At 35.1% G+C, this 17,766-nt stretch overlaps 2 long non-coding RNA genes across 2 annotated transcripts; both read left to right on the forward strand.

Moving 5' to 3' along the window:
* The first annotated feature begins 5,761 nt into the window (after positions 1-5,761).
* Positions 5,762-6,342, forward strand: LOC124341725. Its single transcript, XR_006918586.1, has 2 exons — positions 5,762-6,233; positions 6,297-6,342. It is a non-coding gene; the product is annotated as an uncharacterized LOC124341725 (long non-coding RNA).
* A 197-nt stretch (positions 6,343-6,539) lies between these two features.
* Positions 6,540-7,030, forward strand: LOC124341724. Its single transcript, XR_006918585.1, has 3 exons — positions 6,540-6,731; positions 6,802-6,864; positions 6,935-7,030. It is a non-coding gene; the product is annotated as an uncharacterized LOC124341724 (long non-coding RNA).
* The last annotated feature ends 10,736 nt before the right edge of the window (positions 7,031-17,766 follow it).

Consider the following 17,766-nt stretch of genomic DNA (forward strand, 5'->3'; position numbering starts at 1 on the left):
TCCAGAAGCAAGAATATTTCAGAAAAATCTATATAAAAATTTTCAAAAACAAAGGCGCTCAACTACCCCACTTCACAGCCATACTCCACAGCGTCCTCAGGTAAATGTGTCGCAAAGCGGGAAGTCGGCCGGATAGGGTATTAAAATTCTTTCAATTTTTGCATATACATCGTCAACACTCGAGAAGCTTCTGTTACATTTGCGTTGGAGACAGGCACATTAGAAAAACCACCAATCAGCAACCTGGCGTATTGAAGTAACAAAAAAATTTCTAAGTGTTCTTCTTGCAAAACCAATACTGGTATCAAAATGTTTTTCAGCATATTTCTTATCACGTGATAATTGTACTTCTTGGCGAACTTGCTAAGGCCTTTCAAATTTCGAAGATTTGCATTGTCCAAATAGTTCCAACCTTTGGTCAACTTGCTTGAGTTGTGAAGAACTCAGTTTACCCTCGTTTGGGTTGCAGGCGATGCCTTTCAGTCTACCACCTACACATCCAGCATAAAAGGTATGCATTGGTTCTACAATGAAACCGGTAACCATTGGAAAATTCTATTCCAGAAACGGACTGAGATCGCCATGACCATTTATATTTTCATCGGAACAGTCATCAGACTTGCAGTAAGACAGGAAATTTTCGTTAGTTCTAGGAGGGGCGTTCACATCGAGAAACTGAATTGTTTTTTTGGGCTTTTTTCCCTACTGCGCTTTTTAAAATGAATTTCGCACGCAACAACAGGTTGTATACAACAATCGCAGCTACAGTATCCCGTATGGCCTTTTACTCTTTTCAAATATGACCGCATTGGAAAATCGGTGATATCACAGCGAATAGAAGTGGTGAATTGGCGTCCAATAGTAGTATTATCGTTGTTATTTGGATCGAGCCTTTTTACTTCCTTAATAATGGCTGATAAAAACGAATTCACGTCTGGCTTCTCTTTACAGTGAGCCACTCCAACGATGATTGGAGATTGTTTCTGCGACAAAATCGGCTTTCTCCGAGAGCGATCAGCAGATTCACTCACGGAATGTACAATAACACAGAGAGGGATACATTCGGCTTGCTCAGAGTTGTTGAAAAACAGGACACCATCACAGCTAAGATAAGCCTTGAAGTGTGGAATTGTTGTTGTGTTGTTGACAATTGAGCGAGTTGCTTCCCCTCTTAGAAGCCACCTTCTAGAGAGATTCTTCGATTTCCAGTTCCCTGTGCAAATTCTTAATCTAATACGGAGAAAAAAAATCACATTACTAGTGACATATTTGCAGTGGTAGCTGTACAATAGATTTTTTAGCTACAGTTGCATACAAATCCTTATTTATACAAAACAAAAATTGAAATAGGAAAAGAGTGAAATGGATTGAAAAAAAATAGTATCTTTTTCGGATAGATGGTGGAAGGGCGTTTGGATTGGATTGGTAAATTATTAGTATATTGCAATAATCTGCGTGGTGAAAATATACACCTGGGGATTCACCGGCCAATGCATTTTCAATACCAAATTGTGTAACTCTCATTTCCTTCGTTGTCTAAATTAGTGACGTGTGGCAATGGATGTTTCTTTAGATTCACAATGTTTGTACTGTAAAAACACAATAAGTAAGATAACTGTAAGGATGGTGTTTCAGTCCAAAAGTTCCAACAAACGCTGTATCGACATTACCTAGCAGGCGCTAATGTTTAGGTAGATGGCTGTGGCATATCACGCCCGTCAATGAATATCAATTGTTTTCCGGGGCCTGTGTTCCTTCAGCAACTGCAGCATGCACGTCAGATGACTTTTCTTTTGCAAAGTAGGGGAGACTGGAGTAAAATGGGACAGTTTTTGTTTTCCCCCTATATCTCCCAAACTAATTATTTAATTTCTTTAAAATTTTGTTTTTATGTATTCCATGTTATAGTGAACCCCCCATATTTTTTATATAATTTAATCATGAACCATTTCCCCATAAAATACCTTTGAAGTTGCCTCAGATTTGTGGGAGGGGCCTATTTTGGGGGGTAATTGAGGACACTGGGGTGGGTGGTAAGGGACGTCCTCCGTTTTCGCCTTAAAATTCATTAATAAAATTGAAAAAAATTGAAAAAGTGTTTCACTGCATAGACTCTTCGAGTTTATAAATGTTTCAATTAAATTATTGTGTTAATGAACCTTTTTTCTTATATATACAAATTCCCTTATGGAGCTGTAGGACATCCTGCGTTGCTAGGTCAGGAAATCGAGCCTCTTAAAAATGCTGTACGCTGATTGGTCCGTAACTGTCCCATTTTAGGCAAAAACGGCTGTCCCAAACAACCCGATTATGACTCTTTTTTAAAAAAGTTCATACCGTCTAAACAAATTGGTCTAAAATTCTAATTTTTGTTTTAAACGATCAAGAAATGAATCAGCTTCATTTCAATATTAAATTTACATGCCATTACCGTTTATTTGTTTCTATAAACATAAAATGGCGGAGACAAAAATTTAAAAATTAAAACCGTTTTTTTAGTTTTGTCAATAACTCATGCAGTTATTGACAAAAATCAACAAAATTTCATGCCGAAGTACATTATACAGATTTACATAACATACTAAAAATTTTTAAAGTTTTATTAACATCTACTATTTTTCCCCCCACTGTCCCTTTTGACCCGGTGTCCCATTTTACTCCAGTCTCCCCTACTTGCAGCTTAATGGCACAAAATTCTTTTAGACGATAAGGGTTTGCTGTTTGTTTTTTGAAGAACTACCAGTAAGATTAATTACAGTTGTCCCTTCAAAAGCATCGAAATCTTCATCTTCTTTTTCTGTTTGCTGTTGGTCTGCGTTGTAAAAATCTACAGGTGGTTATTAAAAATAGTTTGGAAGTTTATTTTTAATAATGTTTCTACACATCGTCTGCCAAGGCTGTATTACCTTGATTGTGGTTCAAGAATGGTTGGCTTTTGCTATACTAGGATTCTTTATTGGGTATAGACTCACCACTCTGGTGCAGTTCAATAAGCCTCTCGGTTTCTTCAACATGGTCATCTTCCAAGAAGAATATATGAGTGATTAATGAAAAGATAACGTACAAGAAATATTTTTATGATTAAATACCACAAGTGTGATGGTAGAGAGATCCTTGCCTTGATGGAATTTCCCCCACACAGATGTTTGACCAAGTAAGTGGTAATAATTGGTTAACATTCAGACCAAATAGCTTAGGCAATCTAGAAGATATAAAGAAATTAAAATTTTCGCCACGAATATTACGTAGCTAATTACGTCAAAGCAACAAAACTCAACCATATTCTTGCAAATCTAGAAAATATGCTCCAATTTAATCGACGAAAAATATCTTTGAGGTGTATCCCCCTGAGAAATAATGGCAAATCAACTATCGAGAGCCCCCTGAAACTGGGCTGTTCAATTGCCTAAGAGCTTGCTAGAGGCTAAAGGTGGATATTCGTAGATATAGATTATGAGATACTTGATCTCATGCTCGAAATCATTAAAAAAAACGACTACAACACCAAAAGCACAACCACAACGACATCTAACCTCACGACAACCAAGATAACGAAAAACACTGTAATAAAATCATTACCATCAAGAGAAAACCAACATAGATCTGCCTCATCACCCAACATCGTCAACCATTGCCCACACCCAAAACCATAACTGTCTGTGTACCCTTGAACCATTCAACTCCAGTATATCCAAGAAGATTGAACGAGGAACCTGATGGCGATTCTGATGACTAAACCAATTCAATCGTTACATTCGTACAAATTAAAGCAATCTATGCCAGTGTATTCAGAGGCAAATTACATAAACTCGTACATAAATGATTTTGCTAAAAAGAGACCACTAAACAATGCAACACTGCCAACGCACACAGCAGTAATAGACTATAAATATTATACAAATTTATGGCCTTCATCATGCAGTCTCTCTATGAGCTAAAAGCGTGGATCAGTGCATTAGTATAATCTTGTTATGTTGAACCCACAGAGAAAAAACAGAGTTCACATCAGCATTTAGAAGAAGAAAACTGTGTTTATATTTAGATGCATTGTAGGATGTAAAACTGAAAGCAATCTGAAGTTCAACACAGTGGAAAATAGATAGCTTCCTATTAATGTTGAACATTTTCCACTTCGATTGTTATCGCCTCAAGATATAAGGTTAAGATATCGACAGCTGAATTTGAGCTTAAATGACCCAAGCAATAGACTGTTCTGCCAAGTCATTACGCGATCAATTTTATCTATTGTAAATGTGTAACTTAACCATCAAAATAAAACAGCTTTAATTTTACAGATGAATCAAGGAACAAAGTCAATGAACCAACGAAAAAGAAGATAAATTTTTTTAAAACATCAATTGGATTTATATGCGATTGTACAAAGTAACCATAATGAATAGCCCTAAAGTTAGCATTATCAAACCCATTAAAGAAGATGCCGTAAACAAACAAAGACCTTTAATAACAGTTTGAAGATCCCACTCTGAACATATTTGAATCAAATCTATTGTTTGATCTATATCGATATAACTGATTTCATTCCTGACTGCACCCCAAATTGTCCAATTCATCCATCACATGAACACCATCAGTGGAAGTGTTTTTGAATCTAAAAAAAAAGAAATTATGAATTTTAGTCTACTCTTTACGACTCCAACATTTCAGTTGTTGCTCTTTTATATTATTGTTTCCTATTAAAAAAATTGTACATATAAAATATCATTGATTTAAAACCGGGTGTTCTTCAACGGAGTAGATGCGAAGGTAGTCCTATTACGTAAGTCCTAATCCTAATAGAATTATTTGGATATGCAATCATTTCTCTTTAAAAGTGAGTGGGAAAGTTTTTGATTTTGCATTCTCATACTTTGGTGGAAAACGCTGTCGGTTTTTTTTTACTCCCCTATTGAACTGTGTTCATCCCATTCGAGAAATCGTTAGAATTCCTTTAAGGAAAGAATTGTGCGAAAGATGCCTCTGATGTCCCTCTACCAGTTAACACAGTGGACAAAGATAGGCTTGCCATAGATGTCGAAAAATAGTTTCAACAGCTGTATTACCGCATTAATGGCCCAAGCCATAGATTTTACTGCAAAACCATTGAACGCTCCATTTATTTTGGCAAATTTGTTTTTAACTACAAAATAAAAACAAATAATTACAATTAATTATTTCAAATTTTATTTCTGTACGAAAGAACAAAATATCCAGGATAATCAACCATTAAATGCACTTCGTTAAAACAGTCGAAGGTGACGTAGTGCAAAAAAAGAAAATTGAAGAGTTTGGAAACTGCGCATTAAGAAACAATTTGAATCAAAATTATTGTTGTTTTAGCAGATATATCTGAGTTAATTTCATACTGCACAGCTCTCTATCATCCTATACATCCATCTCATGAAGACCAGCATCAGTTCTTCACTGTTTGCAACATTTGTCAAGAAGAAGAAGAACATGGGAAAATTCCATCTACATCGTAAAGAGCCCTCAGTGCCATGACTGACTTGGAGTGTCACACGTCATTCTTATTCACAAATGTCGTTTTAAAACAACGCGATTTGAGCATCACGGATTTGTCGAACGTGGGTAAGTAAAAAAGGCTCGTTTTTTGAGGATTTTATCTACCTGTTTTTTTTTTAATGTAATATTAGTAGTGAATAGTCCTCCAACTATTACTCTTACAGAACATCCATTTGGATTTTTATTATTGATTGAAACTGGCGTTACAACAATAAATTATTTGAGACCACCTCAAGGGTGCGTTTCTGCGTCAACCTTTTGTTGAACGGTTGAGGTCGACTGCTGTTTTGTTGTCAACTGCCGCTAGGGGGTTGTACCATGGGAAAGTTCAACCTCTGTTTTTGCGTCAAGCAAAATTCCGAGTTGAACTAGAAAAGTTGAATTCGCTCAACCGTGGTCTGGACCACGGTTGATCTTTAGTTCAACTGCATATCATACATCTCCCCGCCCCTTTTTTTGCACACCACAGTCATTATATAAATAAATGAGGCAACGGTGTTTCATTATTATACTTTTTTATTATTTTTCTTTCAGGCATTACATTATAATTTGAATGTTTCTAATTTATCAGAGATAAATCTTAATGAAAATGGAAAGTGAAAGTAGTATTTTGCCTGATAAAAGTGATAATAATGCCTTAAAGGAGTGTTGGAATGGTGGGAAAAGGGCATCACAATTGAACATTGATATGGAAGCAACAGAATTGTTACTGAGTAATCTACATTGTTTTACATATCAGTTATTTACAGTTATTTCATTTACTTTTATTATTTTAGATCTCTTAAAAGAGAAGTGGAGTCTCTTTATTGACAACAAAACAAATAAAAAGCAAATTTGGAATGATATTGCTACTGGTCTTTCTGAACAAGGATTTCTTGTACGTGGTGTAGATAAAGGTGCAACATGCAGAACCAAATAGGAAAATCTCAGGAAAGATTATAAAGCTTATATTTTAAAATTCACTCAGTCTGGGAGTAGTGCAAATGATACAAAAAAGAAACCCAAACACTTCGAACAAATTGAAGAAATTCTTGGTATGCATGTATGGTATGTCCTTTTTACGTGTTCATGTCATTATTAGTATTACTTTACAGGGGGAAACAACCATTCGTATAGGCCACCCTACATAAGTGACTCTTTTAACAAAAACCGACAAAATCCAACGAAATTCACAGACACCATGAAAGAAATTGCCAATGAGAAGACAAAAGGTAATTGAAATGTCATTCAAAACGTTTTTAAAAAATTTTTAGAAATTATTGTTGTTTATTGATTATTTAGAAACACCCAAGGAATCATCAGTCAAAAACAAACAGAAGGAAACTGACAGTCAGAATAAAAGAGGTAATTAAGATGTCAATAACAATGTTACTTTTCAAAATTTCAGAAATCTTTGTTTTTGTACATTATTCAGACCTAAACAAAGAATCAACTGATGAAGATGAATCGAGAACATCAAAAGTTGGAGATGAAAATATGGATCGTGGTGGGAAAGGCAATGAAATATATGGAAAAAGATGTTCAAACAACGACGAAGATGAAATCCCAGTTGATGACATATTTTTGGATGAATTGGACGGAGAAGATGCATCATCTCTATCTCTTAAATTAATAAAACTCTTAAAAGAATTTTGTCACATATGTCTACTTTGTTTACTTTACGAAAAACAACAAAATAAATAAAAAAAGCGTCTGCAAAACAAGGAGGGACAATGGGCGGGAACAGAAAACAAAGCCATCTAGAATTTTCATTTTTGCGTCAATATTGGTTGAAGTTCAACTTCAACTATATTAGTTGAACTAAAGATCAAAATATATTTTGTCGTGAACTTATCAGTTGAGGTTGAACAGAAAAGTTCAACAAAAGGTTGACGCAGAAACGCACCCCAAGATCAAATTGTAATTAGGGTTCTAGTTTTTGTGATGCTTTTTTCAATTTTTAATTAACAAGTGTAAATTCTGTTGCAGATGACACGGTCCCACTCCTACTCATGCATCGGTTCTTCTTCAAAGTCACCACTGATTTATTTTTCGGACTGTGTAGGTTATAAGTTTTATTCTCATTTTGCCGTGGTTCAACAAGACCGGACTACCGACGAAGTATGTCGAAGAATTTTCGGATCGACAGGAAAACGAACTAAAACATCAGGTTGCAGATTCCCTAGGAATTCAAACCAAATTAATTTTCTTCGAAATTCACGAATGGATTAACAAGTTGATTTCTTATTTTACTGGTGGTTCTGTAATCGCCGTTTAAAAATTCTCGTTTTACCTTTTCATACCATGTTAACGTGCGAAGTTTCAATACTTTCTTAATCAGTCCTCCAGCTTCAGTCGCTTTTCGATTTTAATCCAAACCGTTTTCGTGAATTTTGATCGAAGAGCTGAAGGAAAATCCACCGTACTTCAACTAATTTTGAAATAACGTGTAACTCGGCGATGTGTTATCACCGAAAACCCGATTGGCAATAGTAAACCTGTATGCGCCACACCTTTTGACAAGAAAGAAATATAAATTTTTTTCCATATAAATTGTAACTTAGTTCAAGATTTTCGTGACTAAATTTATTCAGCATATTTTTTTTATTTTGGTTTTTGGTTGCTTGAACAACTAACGAGGACGGAAAAGCCGAAGTACGCGTGGATTTTTTAAAGCAAGTTTAACAACTATATGTTTTGGAGCCCACTCTCGCATAGTCTGGCCTCGATCATGAACAGTCATGGCAAATGGCAAACTAAAATGATATGCTTGGTTTTTACTTGTCCTAATTCTAAGTGGCATTCCAAAATGGAGTAAATGGATTGGTATTCTATAAAGCAAATTCATATTTTGTTTGATTGAATGTTATTTAATAATTTTACGTAATTTAGGCATACAAAATATTTGACTTTCCACTGAATTACATTGTTGTTTTAGTTTAGCTTCAAAACTCTTTTGCGTTTGCCCATGATCCCTAGGGTGGCAATTGCATCACAATTCACAGACACAATGCACGGCGTCAGCTACTTTATTCATTCTCATTGGCTTTAGTGCACCCTTATTTACTTTTAAGCTAAAATTTCATTGATTTATAATATTTCTAACAACAAAAATTAAAGTTTAAGTTATTTTCTTTAACTATTTTTTGTTTTAAAATATTTTTCCATAGTTTTAAAATGTCATAGGATTTAAAAGCCCGTGTTATTGAATGGAATAAATCACAAGGTAATCCTATTGGTGAAACCCTAACGATAGAAGAATCTTTTCGATTTAGTTTTTGGCTGCTAAAACGAATATGAACAAGCCCAGTTTTGTGTAGATCTTCTCGTGCAAGTTTAACAACTCCATGTCGATCATCAGTAATGGTAATATGGGACGCTACAAAGATTTGTTTTGTTTCTTAATCTATCTGTATTCTTAACTGTCTTTTTCTAGAACTACAGAATTAAAAAGTAAATATCTCGAAGAATTTTGAACATTGGCCCGTTTTTCAGCAAAAAAGATTGATTTCCATATCCTTGAACGAAATAGATCAGAATAAGGTAATCCTATTGGTAAAGTCCTCGTGCTAGAAGAATAATTTGGATTTGCGGTGATTTATCTGTATAAAGAGAGAGCGACACTGTCCAATTTGGTACAGTGTTCAAGATAGGTCCAGTCTCACCTATCACCAAAGAAACAATTGGTTGCAATTATATTTTTGCATACAAACTTACGTATCCTTTACACTACAGAAGTTTAGAAAGTCGACCAGTTCAAATTTACGAAAAAATTAATTAAACTGTAAACCACACCACAACACGTTGCGAAAGATTAGAAGGAGGAAATTAGAACGAGAAACCTGAAGATCCAAATTTATGAAACTCTAAGCATCCTCAACCCGCTTAATTCACTCCTTGTGTCCTAGACATCTAGTGAAAGAAAAATTGTCAGACCACACTTAGCGATCGAATCTTAGTAGAGCAGATTAAGGTTAGTATGAGGGCCGTAAACTTCCCCTTAAAATCATACCGAGTACAAGTCTTTTCTATTCTGACATCTGGCTTCAAATTATAGCAGTTACACCTACACTTTTGATAAACTATTCGAGATTATTCATTGATGTTCAAAAGTCACTTTTGTTTAAATTCGATAACCAATTTAAAATGTAATGCTGCGTTTACAGTTTTCAGGTCATAAAAAATGGTGGCAGATAATGTTTTTGAATTTTCTAGCAATGCAATGAATCTTTCACTCACAGAAAATTGAAATTTTGCAAAAAGCTGTGTTTAAACAATCATCGGAGGCAAAGTGCCCCGCGAGTCAATAATGGGGAAAAAACGGAAAAGGGGTTATAAACAATCACTTACTCAAAAATGGGAAAGCGATACCTTTTTCAAAGCCTGACCCTGAAAGATAAATGAAGACTTTTTGTCAGCTATTTTGTAAAAAAAAGTTTCAAGACAATTTCAAACAGCCATTCCGAATCAAGTGAGCATTTGGAAAAAAAATTTCGCCACCCATAAACTAGAAACGATGACACAGCAGTGGGTTCTATTTTACGTAGAGAAGCATTGCATGAGGATAGAGTTTATCTTTGGAATAAGCCCTATGCAGATGGATAGTTAAGAAAAATTTGCCCATATCTATTCAAGATTCCTTGCAGGAAGTGCTAAAAAATTCCTGACTCGTGAATCTCGATAAAGTTATCTTGCAGTAGGAATAAAAGGAACTGGATTAATATCAAATTTTTTTGGTCAGCATGACCGCTATGAGCTTCATAATTGTGGATGGAAGTACTGGCTGGACTTTTTAAAAAAATCTGATATTGTAACAATCCAATATCACTGCAAAATTCAACTTAAAACTGACAAAATCCTTTGCTCTAACAAAAGTTGTCGACGCTACAGCACAAGTTGTGCGTGTGCGTTCTGAACAAGGACTGAAAAATCTTATTGTAGAACAATTTGAACAAGCCATTATTCCACTCCGCAACATTATTGGATTTGCCTCTGACAACGCAAGTATCATGGCATTAAGCAGGTGTTACTACTTTAAAAAAGACCTGCTATCCCTAGTAGAACAATATATATTAAGCATTTCTTCTCGATATCTGTTAAATACATATGTAGTTAGATATCTTTCTGCATGGTGTCTTTGTATTGAGGAAATGTCACGTCTAGAGGATATCTTGTTAGCAATTTGTAATGATTATTAAGAGTCCATTTAGGCTATTAACCGGTTCACTTTTTATATTCCCCATTTATTGGTTGTTTTTCATTTTTTATTTACCTTAACTGATTTTAGTAACTTTCGAATAGATATGAATAGATATATTTAAAAAAACATACAATTTTTTCTTTGTCTTCGAAAAACATTATTTTTATCAAATCCTGGCGAGTCACAGCGAGTCCCGGCTAACATTGCAACCAACAGGCTTGAGAGTCAAGAACAATTTATTCAATCACAGTCAGCAGAGAAGGGGGGAAAAAGTGTTTCACTTTTTCATAAAATAAAAGGGACAGGGGAGATACGGTGATATTTCATTCAACAAAATTTAATTTCCTGTTTTTTTTTACTTCCTTATAATTACAGACGCCAACAGTTTTTCAACCTATAAGTAACCTCGATCCAAAAAGGCCCATATGAAAATCAAAAAAAGTGCGGGAATGAAACAGACTACTCTACATCCACCACAGGAGTTATCCAGCTAAATTTATTTTAACATTTTTATTGGAATCTTTTAACTCAGTTTGTCTCCCATCTATTTCCTGTTTTTATTTCTGTTTTGATTCTGACCGTCTGTGCAGCCTATCAGGTTGCCCACGGAAGAAAAAAATCACGACAGAAAGTAAGTAAAAGAAAGCCATGAGAAAGGGGGAAGCGAATCTGTCAGTGATTAGCCAACATGATCCCGAATGATTATCTCGACAATAAGTCACCGATTTTTCAACAAAACTCTTTTCCTCCCTTCCCAGGCGCACCCAAAAGTCCTTTAAGTCTTTTAGTTGATGATTAGTTATGTCCCATACCCACATTAGAAGATATGTACTGTTTTTAACGGGTTTGCGAGTTTTGCAGCATTTTAAACTATTGGTAATGTGATTCTAGCTTACATTGGTTTAATCAACAATCTCACTTCAACTATCAAGAATCGAATTGGAGCAGAATTGGTGAATCCGGCAAGTTAACTGACGCCAATCGTTCGAAATCCAACGATTTTGTGAAAGCTCTGCGGGAATCATTAGAACCCCGATTCCTTCTTAAGGACTGTTCGACATCTTTTTTTAAATTTGTTTCCATAGCGATAAAGCAGCCAGCAGTTGAAAGTCAAATCCTTCTGCTACAAGAGCCCGCCTCGCTTTGTCTGACGTCATCTGACATTTGAAAATTGGTCCGAAAAAGCACAAAATAAACAACAAAACGAATGAGAAAGATAAAGTAATACCAAGATAGACTTCATAGGGGTGGCAAGTAGAAGATTGTGTCTTTCACATTCAAATCCAAAAATTTAACATCAGCATGAACTTGCATGAAATTTCTGGCCATTATCTCCAATGTAGCCTACTTTCGATTTGATGTTTTAGGGTATGAAGTAAAGGTATCTCAAATTGAAATATTCGATCGCAACAAGTAGATCATATTCTGATATTACGCGTTTGATGCTGGATTCTCTCGTTAACCAGAAAATCTGTCCAGAACTCAAAATAGCTAGTTTTTCTCATCTTGGAAAGAAGAACAAAGTATTCTTTACTTTTGGGGAATCGGAGAAATTACTTGTAATGTCTTGAACCCAGATAGCACATTGCAGTCCCAGAGACGTCCCAAATACGTCCCTTTGAGACGTCTGAGAAGTGTGCTTCATTACCTTTCACAATTATTTATGTCTCGTTCAAGAACAAGATAGAGAAATCATTTGATATTTTTTATTAATGGAATCACTTTAAACTCACTGTATCCAGATATGTAAAATCTTAGAGGGATAATTATAAATTCCAATGTTTTTAGTTAACAGCGTGATCCTCTGTAACTAAAAAAGGCACGACATCTGACAGTTGATATTTTATTCCTTTTACCATTTGTTTTATTCCTTTTAATTCACTTTAGATTACAGTAAAATTCACAAAGAAAATCATCATCTGAATTTCTCCTTTTTTTCTGAGGAAGGGTAAATATATCTTACAACGGGTAAATATCTCATCTATATGATACTAAGGCGATATTTTCCGTCCTCCTACAAAAACAAGAAAAGGTGAACATGCGACAACACCCTGATATTGAATAGAAAGGTGAAAATTGTACAAAATATTAAAATCCAATTGTTTTAGAAATTCGATTGGAGCAAGGTTCGTATCACGCTGAAGTCGCATAAGATCTTACGAAAAATGCACTGCAATACCATTCAGCACGATGTTATCCATTTAGCACGATAATATCCATTTAAATGCAAAGTTGATGGTTGTGCTAATGGACAGCAGGATGGGGTGCGATACGAAAGGACCGAGGGTCAAATTTCCATATGAACTCCATGAAGAATTTCCTGATGAAGATGAAATTTTCCTTGCTAACCATTCATTCTTCATCAAAATGAAACGCGTAGACTAATATTTTTCTTGTGTTAATTAATAATAATATATGTTTTTATATTAAATTGACGGAAGGTATACTAAAAATCACACTTTTCTCCCATTTTAGATTTATTTTGCGCTTTCCCATTATCTTCTTCTCTTCCGTTTTCTCTTTCAACTTTCCCACCAGAACGAGCAAAATTAGACGAACAAAAAGCTTCCTCAGCTATACCTTCCGTCAATTTAAAATAAAAACATACAGAGCAATATGCCTGCTCAAGAAATTAACATGCATTACTGTAGAATGTGTTAAGGAAAAATTTACCCATAGTGATGTTGGGTATAGCAATTTCAATGAAATAATGTTCATGTACGATACAAGCCATAATGGTTTATCCCATAGAGGATAGAGCTACTTTAGAATCCCTGCGTTTTGAAGGTGTTATTACTGTGGACATTGATTATTTCAAAGTTTGCACTTAAGGAAAACAAGCCATTGCATTAAATAAATGTACGTTGTTTCAAGTTATGTGTAAAACTTGTTCAAATGAATAAAACTTTGAAAACATCTTTAAATGTGGTCTTCCAAGCATCACAACGTAAGTGAAAAACACCAAGTCCCTTAAAAAACTTGTGTTGGGTGTACATTGACCATTCGCAGAATCGACTTGGACTAATAATTTATTTAGTTTCAATGTATGCCCGCTAGACTGTATCCCTACAACTGGTTCAACTGGAAAACAGTCCAGTCTAAACAATCTGGTAGAAAAGCGTGTTTTGGAAATCAATAACATTTACGATTGCACCTTGCTAGAGATCATTTACGAGAAAAAAGAACAAAAAAATACGTGACAAATATATGGAATAGTATTGTCACGGGTAAATCGGCCGGACTTCTCGTTACACACAGATACACACACTCAGATAATGAAAGGCACTTAATTGCTGGCCCACGATACCGGCTCAGATAAACTTGGTGGCTTTCGCCATTAGCTCTACACTAATTACACTACAACAATATACCAATGGTGCCCCTTATTTAAAACTAACACACAGACGCACACTTACACACTAACACGACTAACACACAGGGAAATGCAAAAAAAGGACGGAGCGATAGATCACACTACCAGTTGATGCAAAAAGTGTTCGAGGCCTGTAAAAGAAGTAGGTATAATTTGAGCCTTCGATGGAGTCACGTCGACGCAAGACGATCCAGCGCTTACGTAAGAAGCAATATCATTAACCAACAAAACAGAACGTGATAAAACTCTATGCTGCTCTTCAAAAAAAACTGCGCTTACAATCTGGAAATCAAGAAAAACAAATTAGAACAACACGGTATAGAGTGGTTGACACTGCTCCAATATTGCGCCAAAGTAACTGTTTACTGGGGGTGGGGCAGATGTAGAAAATTGAAGTTTCTATAGATTCCAACAGATTTTTCCGCTTCAACGTGGAAACTGAGAGTAGCACTTGCTAGCATCAGTAGAGGTAAGCTGAAGCAGGGAAATTAGAAACAGCATTTCTTTTTTGGATTCTTCAGCGAAATGACGAATTTTCACACGAAGGTACTGTTCGGTGTAATATTTGGAGTATTATTCGACACAGAAGTTATAAGATTCCTAATACCACATAAGTTCAAATGCCTCGCGTTCCTTGGTCTCTTCGATGCATTCTGTTCCCTTATTTTAAAAATTATTCCTATCAAAAGAAAATAAATTAAATTTTTTTATTACATTTTTTACTTGATAATTATCATTACTTTGGACGTCTTGGATGATTTTCTCGCTGACATATGCCTTTAAAATTGTCGTCAATTTTTTATAAGTAGATGCATTTGGTTTCGTTCGTGGAATCCGATAACAAAAAATTGGGAAGCAATGGTGGTGATGCAAGCTCTTCCTCAATCAAGTAAAAAGAAATCCAGAATGGTGGAAATGAATAGTGCTTTAAGAAGTAAAGTTGCGCATACATCATTAAAACACTATTTAACACAAAGTACTACTAACGATTTTGTCACGGGTCACTTGTTGTCTAGAACGCAACCAATAAAAGGCATCAAATCTCTGGCCAACGACACCGCCACAATCAATCAGGTGGCTTTCACCTTGGCCCTACACTAATTACACTTAGCCTAAACCAATGATTCCCCTAGTACATGGGTCTAACACTAACACACACACTCGCACACAAGCTCACCAACACGGCTTACACACAACCAACACATGGGGAACAAATCCAACTCAGACAGGAGAGTAAATGCGACCGTCCGGCGCAACAAGTAGTCAAGATCTGCTATGGAAAAAAGGTTACAACTAGGAACTCAGGTCGATCGGAAGCCATTCAGCGCTCACTTAAGGAACAAAAGCATTAGGAAACAGACGGAACGTGACAACATTTTCTGCTTATTTCTGTTATCGTTGGGACATGATGTGTAAAATTCGAAATTCTTTGTGAAAGAGATTTCTACTGACAGGTATGACATCCAATATAATTTGTTACTTGCATACAACATAGTTGCCTAACACTTTACTCCAACAAAATTCGAAATTACAAGGCAGAAAAGTTACTCTAATTTTGAACATTTGGGGTTGATTGATGGAAGAAATGGAAAAAAACGTCTAGAAGAAGACATTTTTCCTAGTTACCTTTTCAAACTGGATTCACCATATTATGTACTCCCAATAAAACCCAACCTACAGACAGCAAATTTATTCTACATCAAAAGAATAAGCAACCCTTGGAGTTTAATAGAACATGCTTTGGGTCCAGCACTACATGAAAAAGCTATAATCGAAATTGAGTATGTTAAGAATGATAAAATATAGATATTTAATAATAATTTTCTTAATTTTCTTCTTTCAAAAAAAGGAAGACTTTAAAGATGACATTCAACATGAAAAATTGGGGTTTATTTCAATCTGGTTGCTCTCAATTGGTTGGATTCCAAGATGCTACAACACCAGCTTTTCAGTTTAAAGGAACGAAAGTAAAACCACACATGTCCTATGCTTCAATGTTGTTGAAACTCCAAATAATTAGAGCACTAGAAGAAGACAAAAATGGATTTCTCTTTTTTGGTATTCGATCACGAAGATCAATTACCATGCAAACCTGTGGATTTAGTAAGTTTCTTTTTTGTAAAAAACAAATAATTACTTTTTTCTAAAGGAATTTCTATTAAATTTTCTCAAGAAGATTGGGGTTGATTTGAAAAAATTTATTTTCCTAAGAATTGAACTAAAAGATCCCAAATTTAATTACAAATTTGACGGCAATCAACTTTCTGCAGCACTTTATAGTAAAATTAATCCCTATGAAGGAGACACTGTACTACACAAATTCTTACTGATTCTTGCAAAAAGTAATCAGATTTCACGTTGTAGTTAAATCAAATTTATCCAACATAAATGAAAAATTTTAAAATGTGAATTTAGGCTATAAAGCGAGAGTGGAGAGGGTTGGAATCAACAGAAATTTTGTTCCAAAATCCTTACGTCACTTACCAAGGGTCGAAGAGAATGTATTGGACTTGACATTTGAATGTCCTTTTTGTGCATGTTTTACAACTGAAGTTGCATTAGATAATCACATTACTAACGATATTGTAAGTTCAAATTTTAAAAAAAAATGTGAGTTTTGTTCGCTAAATTTATTCGTAATTAGGTTCTGGTGTAGTGCATGAAATTTTACTTTTGAAAGGTGAATCTAATTCGAGTGAGAAACGTTAAGGATCCCGATTATCCCACTAATTTATCGAAAGCAGTCAATACCGTTAAAGAAGGAAAGAAACCTACTGAAGCTGCTGATTTGTTCAGAATTTCAGCAATAGCGTTAGATACCGAGGTAATATACAAATACAACAATCAAGAATATTGATGTAACACAATTGAAATTTTTTTTTCATTGATATTTAAAAGCTCCGTAGGCTGAAAGTGTTTGCTAAAAACAATTTGTCAAAGGAGAAATCTGTGAAACAAGCTCTAAAGGAAGTAATAGAAAATGGTGAATCAGTTATAAGAGCAGCGGTGAATTATAACATTGAACGAACAGCATTACTTAGAAAGGTAATTATAGTTATTAATTTATTCTTCAACATAATGTCTAACGAAACTTTTCCAATCACAGGTGCAATTACATCGAGTTTTTAAAAAATAGACATGGTGTAAGTCATGATATAGGGGGACCATGAAATACATCAACAAAAACAGATGGTCATTGACATCAACAAGTTCTAGTTTGTTGGTCTTCTAAAACCAATGTGTCAATCACCGAGAAGACGAGGAGAGAACGAGAAACGACGTTGAAAGCAGACGGAAGATATTTCTTATAGTTCATTTAAATTGTGTTGTATGTGACACTTTGGCTAGAAAATTTTTAAAAATTGCGTTGTCAGAGCACTTTTTTGTTGTGTTTGTGTTTGTGCGGTATTCGAAGAGATGAAAGGTAGAATTTTGAGAAAATTTAAAGAGTTCATCCTGGCTTCATCCACCAGTCAGCCCAACTTTTTGCTGCAATTCAATTGCACCAAAAATGCGACACGGAACTATGACGGAAGATCTCCCCCTTAAAACACAAACAAGATAACAACAAATTCTGAAAGAAAAATGTCAAAAAGTTTCGAAGCGCCTCTAGCGGGTGTCTTTTTATTACTTATTTTTGTTTATTCTAGTTTAATGAATTTTCAAATTCTTTGGCAGTGGCCTAGAGTGGCAC

Source organism: Daphnia pulicaria, chromosome 6 (assembly GCF_021234035.1).
Source record: "Daphnia pulicaria isolate SC F1-1A chromosome 6, SC_F0-13Bv2, whole genome shotgun sequence".
NCBI lineage: Eukaryota > Metazoa > Arthropoda > Branchiopoda > Diplostraca > Daphniidae > Daphnia > Daphnia pulicaria.